Source organism: Pleurodeles waltl, chromosome 5 (assembly GCF_031143425.1).
Source record: "Pleurodeles waltl isolate 20211129_DDA chromosome 5, aPleWal1.hap1.20221129, whole genome shotgun sequence".
Lineage (NCBI taxonomy): Eukaryota > Metazoa > Chordata > Amphibia > Caudata > Salamandridae > Pleurodeles > Pleurodeles waltl.
This window is the reverse complement of record NC_090444.1, coordinates 1,451,837,446-1,451,851,780: the sequence shown is the minus strand read 5'-3', so window position 1 is coordinate 1,451,851,780 and position 14,335 is coordinate 1,451,837,446.

Here is a 14,335-nt window from a genome sequence, read left to right as displayed (position 1 = left end):
GTGGGACTTCGAACTCCTGTGGCGAACTATGAGAATATTGGCCACTGGAGTGCACTATATATGACAGCTTGGCTAGGTGGGGAAATTAGTTGTTTTTGTTTGCTAGGTAGAAGCTGTAGTGGATTAATGATATGTTAAAATATGTATTGCACTCAGACTGTACTTGCTTGCCTATTATTTTTAACCTATTTATTATATGTGCTTGCTTGCTTGTCTTTGCATTAAGACTGTACTTGCTTGCTTGTCATTTTTAACCTATTCATTTTACTTTCATGCATGTTTGTCATTTTAACCTTTTTGCAATATACACTTGCTTAATTGTCATTTTAACCTATTTCTTATATGTATTTGCTTGCTTCAAATTTTTTAACCTATTTACTATGTACTGTCATAGTGCATTATTAATTAATTTTATCCTGGAAGCTGTTACCTTATGTTTTTATTAAAAACAACAACATTTTGTTTAAACGAAGTGTGCCATATCTGAATGCCATCTTGATAGAATTGAAGTAGAAAACTGAAAGCATTTTGTGCTGGGGATACTGCGGTTAATGAGGATATTAGGGAGCTTCACAACAAAAAAATCTCTTTATATGACCACCAGAGGAAAAAGAGCCCAACTGTAGCACACATATCACCCATATGTTCTTCAAGTATAGCCCAATGACGGAAGTGTGCAAAATGCTTATTATTTATTTATGTATTTATTTGACCCAAATGCATTACAATGTCTCAATCCAGCAGGAAAGTGGCAGCAGCATTAAATGCTGACACTGTAGGGTGCACCAGCACAATCGCAATGCTCACAGTCTACACAGCAGACATTGAGCATTGCAAGAGTGTTGTGTAGGGTGGCCCATGTTAAGTGCATGGGCAGTGCAGGGAATGCCCCTGTGGCCAGCCTTCCCATGGCAGTGATACCGCCATGAAAAGGCTGGCAGAGCCCCAGGTTGTTCTCAGCAGGGCAACCCTGCATGCAGGGCCGCCCTGGCTGATACCGACCTCCACCACTGTCTGCCCATCGGGATCACCGACCCCAGCGGAGACGGCGGGACCCTGGCAATCTGATCATCACGGTCGTAATGTGATGGCCAGACCACCACAGCTGCGGCAGTACTGACCGGCACCGCACTTCTGGTGCTTTCAAGAACGCCAGCTTTGTAATCAGGCCCTAGGTGATTTATCCAGAAACACAGGATATTGAGTCAATGTCAGAATTCGAACCTGTTTCCCCAATTGCAGTCAGCAGCTCTGGCCTTAACCCCTTCTGTGCCGCGGACGTAGTGGTTACGTCCAGCGGCACAGTGCTGCTGTGCCGAGGACGTAACCACTACGTCCTCGGCACACAGCCTAGAGGGAGCGCTCTCGCTCCCTCTGTGTGCTTCCCCCCCACCCCCCAAAGTCAGGGATGGAAGGGGAAGCCCTTCCCCTTCCACCCCGACCCCTCCCACCCCCCCCATAATGACGTCAGCGTGCGATCGCGCGCTGACTTCATTATGGGATCCTCGCCACACAGGAAGCCATTTGCTTCCTGTGCGGCGACGAGAGAAGAGGTGAGTTCCTCTTCCCGGTGGGTGGGGGGTTGGGGCTAAAGAGGCACCGGGGAAAAAGAAAGGCTTTTCCTTTTCCCCGGTGTCTCTTTGAGCATTCCTGCTGCCCGATCGCATTGCGATCGGGCAGCAGGAATGCCCACTAGACACCAGGGATTTGTTTTTTTTGTTGTTGTTTCCTGTTTTTGGCACGCGGGGAGCGGCCCCTTGGGCAAGGGTCGCTCCCCTTTAGGGGGCAATTACTACGGCCATTTCTGCCCCCCTTGGGGGCAGATCTGGCTACTTTTTAGCAAGGATCTGCCCCCAAGGGGGGCAGAAAACACTAGATCACCAGGGATTTATATTGGTATGTGCATTTATGTGTGGGGGGGTGCCCCCTTGGGCAAGGGGCGCCCCCCCCAAGGGGGCAGAGAACTGTTGGCCTTTTCTGCCCCCCTTGGGGGCAGATCAGGCTATTTTTTTTAGGTCCATCTGCCCCCAAGGGGGGCAGAAGCCACTTAGGCACCAGGGATTGTGTGTGAAGTGGATGGGGGGGCGCCCCCTTGGGCAAGGGTCGCTCCCCTTTGGGGGGCATGTCTTTTAGGGCCATTTCTGCCCCCCTTGAGGGCAGATTGGCTACTTTTTAGCCAGATCTGCCCCCAAGGGGGGCAGAAAACACTAGCTCACCAGTTGTTTTTTATTTTTATGTGTATTTATGTGGGGGGGGTGCCCCCTTGGGCAAGGGGCGCCCCCCCCAAGGGGGCAGAGAACTGTTGGCCTTTCCTGCCCCCCTTGGGGGCAAATCGGCCTATTTTTTTTAGGTCCATCTGCCCCCAAGGGGGGCAGAAGCCACTTAGGCACCAGGGATTGTGTGTGTAGTGGATGGGGGGGCGCCCCCTAGGGCAAGGGTCGCTCCCCTTTGGGTGCATGTCTTTTAGGGCCATTTCTGCCCCCCTTGAGGGCAGATCAGCCTATTATTTTTAGGCTGATCTGCCCCAAGGGGGGCAGAAACCACTAGAACGCCAGGGATTTTTTTTTATGTGTTTATTTTTGTGGGGGGGGCGTCCCCTTGGGCACGGGGCGCCCACCCAAGGGGGGCATGGACCTGTTGCCCATTTCTATACCCCCTGGGGGCAGATGGGCCTATTTTCTTAGGCCCACCTTCCCCCAAGGGGGGCAGAAGCCACTTAGACACCAGGGATAGTGTGTGTGTGTGTGTGTGTGTGTTAGTGGATGGGGGGGGCCTTGGGCAAGGGTCGCCCCCCACTTTGGGGGCACATGTACCCAGGCCATTTCTGCACCCCTTGGAGACAGATCAGCCTATTATTTTTAGGCTGGTCTGCCCCCGAGGGGGGCAGAAACTACTAGAACGCCAGGGATTTTTTTTTATTTGTTTATTTTTTTGGGGGGGCGTCCCCTTGGTCACGGGGCGCCCCCCCAAGGGGGGCATTGACCTGTTGCCCATTTCTACACCCCCTGGGGGCAGATGGGCCTATTTTCTTAGGCCCACCTGCCCCCAAGGGGGGCAGAAGCCACTTAGACACCAGGGATAGTGTGTGTGTGTGTGTGTGTTAGTGGATGGGGGGGGCCTTGGGCAAGGGTCGCCCCCCACTTTGGGGGCACATGTACCCAGGCCATTTCTGCACCCCTTGGAGACAGATCAGCCTATTATTTTTAGGCTGGTCTGCCCCCAAGGGGGGCAGAAACTACTAGAACGCCAGGGATTTTTTTTTATTTGTTTATTTTTTTGGGGGGGCGTCCCCTTGGTCACGGGGCGCCCCCCCAAGGGGGGCATTGACCTGTTGCCCATTTCTACACCCCCTGGGGGCAGATGGGCCTATTTTCTTAGGCCCACCTGCCCCCAAGGGGGGCAGAAGCCACTTAGACACCAGGGATAGTGTGTGTGTGTGTGTTAGTGGATGGGGGGGGCCTTGGGCAAGGGTCGCCCCCCACTTTGGGGGCACATGTACCCAGGCCATTTCTGCACCCCTTGGAGACAGATCAGCCTATTATTTTTAGGCTGGTCTGCCCCCGAGGGGGGCAGAAACTACTAGAACGCCAGGGATTTTTTTTTATTTGTTTATTTTTTTGGGGGGGCGTCCCCTTGGTCACGGGGCGCCCCCCCAAGGGGGGCATTGACCTGTTGCCCATTTCTACACCCCCTGGGGGCAGATGGGCCTATTTTCTTAGGCCCACCTGCCCCCAAGGGGGGCAGAAGCCACTTAGACACCAGGGATAGTGTGTGTGTGTGTGTGTGTTAGTGGATGGGGGGGGGCCTTGGGCAAGGGTCGCCCCCCACTTTGGGGGCACATGTACCCAGGCCATTTCTGCACCCCTTGGACACAGATCAGCCTATTATTTTTAGGCTGGTCTGCCCCCAAGGGGGGCAGAAACCACTAGAACGCCAGGTTGTTTTTTTATTTGTTTATTTTTGTGGGGGGCGTCCCCTTGGTCACGGGGCGCCCCCCCAAGGGGGGCATTGACCTGTTGCCCATTTCTACACCCCCTGGGGGCAGATGGGCCTATTTTCTTAGGCCCACCTGCCCCCAAGGGGGGCAGAAGCCACTTAGACACCAGGGATAGTGTGTGTGTGTGTTAGTGGATGGGGGGGGCCTTGGGCAAGGGTCGCCCCCCACTTTGGGGGCACATGTACCCAGGCCATTTCTGCACCCCTTGGAGACAGATCAGCCTATTATTTTTAGGCTGGTCTGCCCCCGAGGGGGGCAGAAACTACTAGAACGCCAGGGATTTTTTATTATTTGTTTATTTTTTTGGGGGGGCGTCCCCTTGGTCACGGGCGCCCCCCCAAGGGGGGCATTGACCTGTTGCCCATTTCTACACCCCCTGGGGGCAGATGGGCCTATTTTCTTAGGCCCACCTGCCCCCAAGGGGGGCAGAAGCCACTTAGACACCAGGGATAGTGTGTGTGTGTGTGTGTGTTAGTGGATGGGGGGGGCCTTGGGCAAGGGTCGCCCCCCACTTTGGGGGCACATGTACCCAGGCCATTTCTGCACCCCTTGGAGACAGATCAGGCTATTATTTTTAGGCTGGGGTGCCCCCAAGGGGGGCAGAAACTACTAGAACGCCAGGGATTTTTTTAAATTTGTTTATTTTTTTGGGGGGGCGTCCCCTTGGTCACGGGGCGCCCCCCCAAGGGGGGCATTGACCTGTTGCCCATTTCTACACCCCCTGGGGGCAGATGGGCCTATTTTCTTAGGCCCACCTGCCCCCAAGGGGGGCAGAAGCCACTTAGACACCAGGGATAGAGTGTGTGTGTGTGTGTGTTAGTGGATGGGGGGGGCCTTGGGCAAGGGTCGCCCCCCACTTTGGGGGCACATGTACCCAGGCCATTTCTGCACCCCTTGGAGACAGATCAGCCTATTATTTTTAGGCTGGTCTGCCCCCGAGGGGGGCAGAAACTACTAGAACGCCATGGATTTTTTTTTATTTGTTTATTTTTGGGGGGGGCGTCCCCTTGGTCACGGGGCGCCCCCCCAAGGGGGGCATTGACCTGTTGCTCATTTCTACACCCCCTGGGGGCAGATGGGCCTATTTTCTTAGGCCCACCTGCCCCCAAGGGGGGCAGAAGCCACTTAGACACCAGGGATAGTGTGTGTGTGTGTGTGTTAGTGGATGGGGGGGGCCTTGGGCAAGGGTCGCCCCCCACTTTGGGGGCACATGTACCCAGGCCATTTCTGCACCCCTTGGACACAGATCAGCCTATTATTTTTAGGCTGGTCTGCCCCCAAGGGGGGCAGAAACCACTAGAACGCCAGGTTGTTTTTTTATTTGTTTATTTTTGTGGGGGGCGTCCCCTTGGTCACGGGGCGCCCCCCCAAGGGGGGCATTGACCTGTTGCCCATTTCTACACCCCCTGGGGGCAGATGGGCCTATTTTCTTAGGCCCACCTGCCCCCAAGGGGGGCAGAAGCCACTTAGACACCAGGGATAGTGTGTGTGTGTGTTAGTGGATGGGGGGGGGCCTTGGGCAAGGGTCGCCCCCCACTTTGGGGGCACATGTACCCAGGCCATTTCTGCACCCCTTGGAGACAGATCAGCCTATTATTTTTAGGCTGGTCTGCCCCCGAGGGGGGCAGAAACTACTAGAACGCCAGGGATTTTTTATTATTTGTTTATTTTTTTTGGGGGGCGTCCCCTTGGTCACGGGCGCCCCCCCAAGGGGGGCATTGACCTGTTGCCCATTTCTACACCCCCTGGGGGCAGATGGGCCTATTTTCTTAGGCCCACCTGCCCCCAAGGGGGGCAGAAGCCACTTAGACACCAGGGATAGTGTGTGTGTGTGTGTGTGTTAGTGGATGGGGGGGGCCTTGGGCAAGGGTCGCCCCCCACTTTGGGGGCACATGTACCCAGGCCATTTCTGCACCCCTTGGAGACAGATCAGGCTATTATTTTTAGGCTGGTCTGCCCCCAAGGGGGGCAGAAACTACTAGAACGCCAGGGATTTTTTTAAATTTGTTTATTTTTGTGGGGGGGCGTCCCCTTGGTCACGGGGCACCCCCCCAAGGGGGGCATTGACCTGTTGCCCATTTCTACACCCCCTGGGGGCAGATGGGCCTATTTTCTTAGGCCCACCTGCCCCCAAGGGGGGCAGAAGCCACTTAGACACCAGGGATAGTGTGTGTGTGTGTGTGTGTTAGTGGATGGGGGGGCCTTGGGCAAGGGTCGCCCCCCACTTTGGGGGCACATGTACCCAGGCCATTTCTGCACCCCTTGGAGACAGATCAGCCTATTATTTTTAGGCTGGTCTGCCCCCGAGGGGGGCAGAAACCACTAGAACGCCAGGTTGTTTTTTTTTTATTTATTTTTGTGGGGGGCGTCCCCTTGGTCACGGGGCACCCCCCCAATGGGGGCATTGACCTGTTGCCCATTTCTGCACCCCCTGGGGGCAGATGGGCCTATTTTCTTAGGCCCACCTGCCCCCAAGGGGGGCAGAAGCCACTTAGACACCAGGGATAGTGTGTGTGTGTGTGTGTGTTAGCGGATGGGGGGGGCCTTGGGCAAGGGTCGCCCCCCACTTTGGGGGCACATGTACCCAGGCCATTTCTGCACCCCTTGGAGACAGATCAGCCTATTATTTTTAGGCTGGTCTGCCCCCAAGGGGGGCAGAAACTACTAGAACGCCAGGGATTTTTTTTAATTTGTTTTATTTTGTGGGGGGGCGTCCCCTTGGTCACGGGGCACCCCCCCAAGGGGGGCATTGACCTGTTGCCCATTTCTACACCCCCTGGGGGCAGATGGGCCTATTTTGTTAGGCCCACCTGCCCCCAAGGGGGGCAGAAGCCATTTAGACACCAGGGATAGTGTGTGTGTGTGTTAGTGGATGGGGGGGGCCTTGGGCAAGGGTCGCCCCCCACTTTGGGGGCACATGTACCCAGGCCATTTCTGCACCCCTTGGAGACAGATCAGCCTATTATTTTTAGGCTGGTCTGCCCCCAAGGGGGTCAGAAACCACTAGAACACCAGGGATTTTTTTTATTTGTTTATTTTTGTGGGGGGGCGTCCCCTTGGTCACGGGGCGCCCCCCCCCCAAGGGGGGCATTGACCTGTTGCCCATTTCTACACCCCCTGGGGGCAGATGGGCCTATTTTGTTAGGCCCACCTGCCCCCAAGGGGGGTAGAAGCCACTTAGGCACCAGGGATGTTTTTTTTTTTTTTTTAGGGCTGTCCCCTTTGGCAAGGGTCGCTCTCCATGGGGACACACTACTAAAGGTATTTTATGGCTTCCTTGGGGTAGACAGGCCTATTTTATTAGTAGGCCCATCTGCCCCTATGGCAGAATCCACTTAGGCACCAATTTCTAAATGTTTGATGGTGGGGTGTTTGTCAACTGAAGAAGTCTTTGCATTTGTGATAAAAAATGTTTTCCTCCTTTTTGTTCTAGTTCAAAGCTTTTGCTTTATTTGCTGTGGCTCCTTGCGGTTTTGGCGGTGGTTGACCTGCAGTTTGCACAGTTGCATGTTTTAAGTAAGTAAAAACAATTTTCTCCAAAGGAGTATTGTTGCCATGCATGAATGACATGTTTGTAGGGGGTGTACTAAATGCAGGATTGTGTGTGAAATTGTCCTTAGGTTTGTGCACAATGATATTTGTTTTGTCTTATTTCTAATTTGCCTTTCTTTCTTTATTTTTAGTGGGATATCATTGGTGATTGCTGTGTAGTAGCTGATGAATCAAGCTTTTTCAGGCAAGTGAGCGGTATATTTTTGAGTTTATAACTCTTACTAACAAAGCTACACTTTGTTACTTGTCTTACACAGTGCTGGTTGTTGGTGGTGAATTTGTCCAGTTAATTTTATCAGGAGAGATCATGGCTAGCCGCAGGATGACCGCTCAGCAGGTGGTTGGTATGCTTTTTGAGTCACAGTCTGATCATGACTATGAGACGGACTCTGCATCTGAGGCAGAGGAGGAAGTCAGAGATTCTGGCAGTGATGTTTCTCTTGGAGGGGAATCTTCTGATGATGAAGCCACACTCAGTGCAGATGAAGGGCCTGTTTTAGAGGAGGACATTGATGTGCCAATAGTGCAGCAACCTGGGGCTGAAAGGTTTCCCGTTATAAGACCTGATGTCTGGGTTGCCCCAAACATGGAACAGCCAGAGTTGCCTGCCTTTACTGGTCTCCCGGGGTGTAACGCCAATACAGAGAACTTTATGCCTATCAATTTCTTTGAGTTATTCATGGTTGATGTGTTTTTGAAAGAGATTGTTGAGCAGACTAATTTGTATGCGGAGCAGCATTTGAGGGACAACGCTGCTAGACTTAGGCCACACTCTAGAGCTGCCCAGTGGATTCCCACAAATTTGGAGGAGTTAAAAAAGTTTTTGGGTTTGACTTTTTTGATGGGGTTGATAAGGAAGCCGTCACTGGCTTCTTATTGGTCTACTAGTCCCTTGATGGCAACAGCTATATTTCCAGCTACCATGAGTCGTAATCGGTATTTGCTTCTTCTTAGGATGCTGCATTTTGTTGACAATGCATTAGCCTTGCCACGAGATCACCCAGATTCTGACCATCTTTTTAAGATTAGGCCTGTCCTTGATCATTTTGTAGATCGGTTTTCGGAGGTCTATGTTCCAGGCAAAGAGTTAAGTGTGGACGAGTCTTTGGTCCTATTGAAGGGTCGTTTGGTTTTTAGGCAGTACATTCCTAGCAAAAGGGCACGATATGGAATTAAATTGTATATGCTGTCTGAAAGTAGGACAGGATATGTGTATAGTTTCCGTGTGTACACTGGTAGGGATTCCAATATTGACCCCCCTGGTTGTCCTCCCACTTTTGGAGTTACTGAGAAAATTGTGTGGGATCTTGGTAGACGACTGTTCAACAAAGGTCACCATTTGTATGTAGATAACTTCTACACTGGTGTGCAATTGTTCAAGGAATTGTTTAGAGTGGACACAGTTGCTTGTGGCACAATCCGTTCTAACTGGAAAGGCTATCCAAGGGAGCTTGTCTGTAAAAAACTTGAGAGAGGACAGTGCTGTGCCTTGCGGAACGAGGAGCTGCTAGCTTTGAAATTTTCAGACAAGAGGGATGTCTACATGCTAAGTACCATCCATGATGAGAGTACTTCCCCTGTGACTGTTTGGGGCCAGGTTGCTGAAGTGCGCAAAACTGTGTGCATTTTAGATTATAATAAGCACATGGGAGGTGTAGATAGAGTTGACCAGAGGTTGGAACCTTATACTGCTATTCGTAAGTCTTACGTTTGGTATAAGAAGTTAGCACTTCACCTCTTCCACTTAGCAACCTTCAATGCTTTTATTGTGTTTAGGGATAGGTCTCCAGAGTCAAAGATGACATTTGTGAAATTTCAGGAGTCAGTGATAGAGAGCCTTATTGTGGTGGAACAGGCCAGAGTTCCTAGAGGAGCAGTGGTGGAGGATGTGGCTAGATTGAAAGATCGCCACTTTGCTGAGCACATTCCTCCCACACCCAAAAAAGACTTTCCAGCTAAGAAACGTAGAGTGTGTTTTCGAAGAGGTATCCGGAGGGAGACTCGAATGTACTGCCCAGATTGTCCTTCAAAGCCTGGGCTGTGTGTCGGTGCTTGTTTTAAGAATTACCACACCCAGAAGAATTTCTGGGAACAACCATGAGTGTAAACTCATGTCTGTTTTGTATTTTCATGTGTTTAGTTTCATGGTTAGCATTTCTGTCATGTTCTTAGTTAGAGCTTTTGTGTTTGTAGTTTTGTAATTCTTTCTACTTAGTTAGGGGTTCCTCTGTTAAAAAAAAAAAAAAAAATGATGCCATTGTGGGTGGAGTGGGGCTTGGCTGAGAGTGTACATATTTACTTGCTGTTGGCTACTGCAACACACTGCCAGCCAAACACCAGTCCACACACTCCCATCAGCTGGTGTGATTGTTGTATCAGGCATGTGGGCATATGTAAGTGATGGGCCCTTGAGTGGCGCTGTCTGTCGATGTGAGTGTTGTAATGTGCTGGGCCCGTGGCTGGCGGTGCGAATGGCCTTGTGTGTGTCATGTATGAAAGTTGTGTGAATGGACTGTAAAGCGGTTGGTGCCTTGTCGCGGCTTTACAGCTCACGAGCTGTGAGTCATTGGTTCAGTTTTTTGCCTTTCAGTTACTAACAGTGCATTTCATTTTTGTGAAAGCTCTTGTTAGTAAAATTTGATCCACTGAACCATCACTCACCCTCGTGCCAAATCCAACCAGTATGTGTGGTAAAAATGACAAAACCTGCTCCGCTATAATCAGGCGTCGCAGCACACCTGTGACACGCTAGGTGCCTTAGGTGGGACCCCGATGATGAAGCATGCCACCAACTTGGTTGGTGGGTGAGGGGTCTTTTTCACATAACCTAACTGTGTTTCTTTTCAAAATTTTTGTGTTTGGCACATCACGGACGTATGTGGGCACATCAAAACGATATATTACAAAACTACCTGTGTTTGGGGGGGAGAGGGCATCTATGTTTTTGGTCCTGTGTGCGGCCTTCATCTAGGGAAACCTACCAAACCCAGACATTTTATAAAACTAGACACCCCAAGGAGTCCAGGGAGGTGTGGCTTGCGTGGATAACCGAACATTTTCTTACCCAGACTCCTCTGTGAACCTCAAAATGTGCTTAAAAAAGCATATTTTCCTTACTTTTCTTCGTAGGATCACCACTGCAGCACAAAATTCCTACTCCCCAGTGTTCCCCTCAGCCTCCCAAGTAAAATGACACCTCACTTATGTGGGTCCCCAAAGCAGAGTCAGTCTAAAGATGTATAAAAGAATATGTCCTTATAAACTTGCTGTGCTATCCACTCTATCTCTACAAGTTTTGGGCCTTATTCTGTTGCAGGCACCTGGCCCACCCACACAAGTGAGGTATCATTTTTATCGGGAGACTTGGGGGAACGCTGGGTGGAAGGAAATTTGTGGCTCCACTCAGATTCCAGAACTTTCTGTCACCGAAATATGTGGAAAATGTGTTTTTTTAGACAGAATTTGAGGTTTGCAAAGGATTCTGGGTAACAGAACCTGGTCCGAACCACACAAGTCACCCCATCTTGGATTCCCCTAGGTCTCTAGTTTTCAGAAATGCACAGGTTTGGTAGGTTTCCCTAGGTGCCGGCTGAGCTAGAGGCCAAAATCTACAGGTAGGCACTGTTTTCAATGAAAAAATGTGATGTGTCCACGTTGCTTTTTGGGGCATATCCTGTCACGGGCGCTAGGCCTACCCACACAAGTGAGGTATCATTTTTATCGGGAGACGTGGGGGAACGCAGGGTGGAAGGAAATTCGTGGCTCCTCTCAGATTCCAGAACTTTCTGCCACAGAAATGTGAGGAACATGTGTTTTTTTAGCCAAATTTTGAGGTTTGCAAAGGATTCTGGGTAACAGAACCTGGTCCGAGCAACACAAGTCACCCCATCTTGGATTCCCCTAGGTCTCTAGTTTTCAGAAATGCACAGGTTTGGAAGGTTTCCCTAGGTGGCGGCTGAGCTACAGGCCAAAATCTACAGGTAGGCACTTTGCAAAAAACACCTCTGTTTTCCTTCACCAATTTGGCTGTGTCCACGTTGCGCTTTGGGGCATTTCCTGTCACGGGAGCTAGGCCTACCCACACAAGTGAGGTATCATTTTTATCGGGAGACATGGGGGAACGCTGGGTGGAAGGAAATTCGTGGCTCCTCTCAGATTCCATAACGTTCTGCCACAGAAATGAGAGGAACATGAGTTTTTTTAGCCAAATTTTGAGGTTTGCAAAGGATTCTGGGTAACAGAACCAGGTCCGAGCCACACAAGTCACCCCATCTTGGATTCCCCTAGGTCTCTAGTTTTCAGAAATGCACAGGTTTGGTAGGTTTCCCTAGGTGGCGGCTGAGCTACAGGACAAAATCTACAGGTAGGCACTTTGCAAAAAACACCTCTGTTTTCCTTCACCAATTTGGATGTGTCCACGTTGCGCTTTGGGGCATTTCCTGTCACGGGCGCTAGGCCTACCCACACAAGTGAGGTATCATTTTTATCGGGAGACGTGGGGGAACGCTGGGTGGAAGGACATTTGTGGCTCCTCTCAGATTCCAGAACTTTCTGCCACAGAAATATGAGGAACATGTGTTTTTTTAGCCAAATTTTGAGGTTTGCAAAGGATTCTGGGTAACAGAACCTGGTCCGAGCCACACAAGTCACCCCATCTTGGATTCCCCTACGTCTCTAGTTTTCAGAAATGCACAGGTTTGGTAGGTTTCCCTAGGTGGCGGCTGAGCTACAGGCCAAAATCTACAGGTAGGCACTTTGCAAAAAACACCTCTGTTTTCCTTCACCAATTTGGCTGTGTCCACGTTGCGCTTTGGGGCATTTCCTGTCACGGGCGCTAGGCCTACCCACACAATTGAGGTATCATTTTTATCGGGAGACATGGGGGAACGCTGGGTGGAAGGAAATTCGTGGCTCCTCTCAGATTCCAGAACTTTCTGACAGAAATGTGAGGAACATGTGTTTTTTTAGCCACATTTTGAGGTTTGCAAAGGATTCTGGGTAACAGAACCTGGTCTGAGCCACACAAGTCACCCCATCTTGGATTCCCCTAGGTCTCTAGTTTTCAGAAATGCACAGGTTTGGTAGGTTTCCCAAGGTGGCGGCTGAGCTACAGGCCAAAATCTACAGGTAGGCACTTTGCAAAAAACACCTCTGTTTTCCTTCACCAATTTGGCTGTGTCCACGTTGCGCTTTGGGGCATTTCCTGTCACGGGCGCTAGGCCTACCCACACAAGTGAGGTATCATGTTTATCGGGAGACGTGGGGGAACGCTGGGTGGAAGGAAATTCGTGCCTCCTCTCAGATTTCAGAACTTTCTGCCACAGAAATGTAAGGAACATGTGTTTTTTTAGCCAAATTTTGAGGTTCACAAAGGATTCTGGGTAACAGAACCTGGTCCGAGCCACACAAGTCACCCCATCTTGGATTCCCCTAGGTCTCTAGTTTTCAGAAATGCACAGGTTTGGTAGGTTTCCCTAGGTGGCGGCTGAGCTACAGGCCACAATCTACTGGTAGGCACTTTGCAAAAAACACCTCTGTTTTCCTTCACCAATTTGTCTGTGTCCACGTTGCGCTTTGGGGCATTTCCTGTCACGGGCGCTAGGCCTACCCACACAAGTGAGGTATCATTTTTATCGGGAGACGTGGCGGAACGCTGGGTGGAAGGAAATTCGTGCCGCCTCTCAGATTCCAGAACTTTCTGCCACAGAAATGTGAGGAACATGTGTTTTTTTAGCCAAATTTTGAGGTTTGCAAAGGATTCTGGGTAACAGAACCTGGTCCGAGCCACACAAGTCACCCCATCTTGGATTCCCCTAGGTCTCTAGTTTTCAGAAATGCACAGGTTTGGTAGGTTTCCCAAGGTGGCAGCTGAGCTACAGGCCAAAATCTACAGGTAGGCACTTTGCAAAAAACACCTCTGTTTTCCTTCAACAATTTGGCTGTGTCCACGTTGCGCTTTGGGGCATTTCCTGTCACGGGCGCTAGGCCTACCCACACAAGTGAGGTATCATTTTTATCGGGAGACGTGGGGGAACGCTGGGTGGAAGGAAATTCGTGGATCCTCTCAGATTCCAGAACTTTCTGCCACAGAAATGTGAGGAACATGTGTTTTTTTAGCCAAATTTTGAGGTTTGCAAAGGATTCTGGGTAACAGAACCTGGTCCGAGCCACACAAGTCACCCCATCTTGGATTCCCCTAGGTCTCTAGTTTTCAGAAATGCACAGGTTTGGTAGGTTTCCCTAGGTGGCGGCTGAGCTACAGGCCAAAATCTACAGGTAGGCACTTTGCAAAAAACACCTCTGTTTTCCTTCACCAATTTGGCTGTGTCCACGTTGCGCTTTGGGGCATTTCCTGTCACGGGCGCTAGGCCTACCCACACAAGTGAGGTATCATTTTTATCGGGAGACGTGGGGGAACGCTGGGTGGAAGGAAATTCGTGGCTCCTCTCAGATTCCAGAACTTTCTGACAGAAATGTGAGGAACATGTGTTTTTTTATCCAAATTTTGAGGTTTGCAAAGGATTCTGGGTCACAGAACCTGGTCTGAGCCACACAAGTCACCCCATCTTGGATTCCCCTAGGTCTCTAGTTTTCAGAAATGCACAGGTTTGGTAGGTTTCCCTAGGTGGCGGCTGAGCTACAGGCCACAATCTACTGGTAGGCACTTTGCAAAAAACACCTCTGTTTTCCTTCACCAATTTGGCTGTGTCCACGTTGCGCTTTGGGGCATTTCCTGTCACGGGCGCTAGGCCTACCCACACAAGTGAGGTATCATTTTTATCGGGA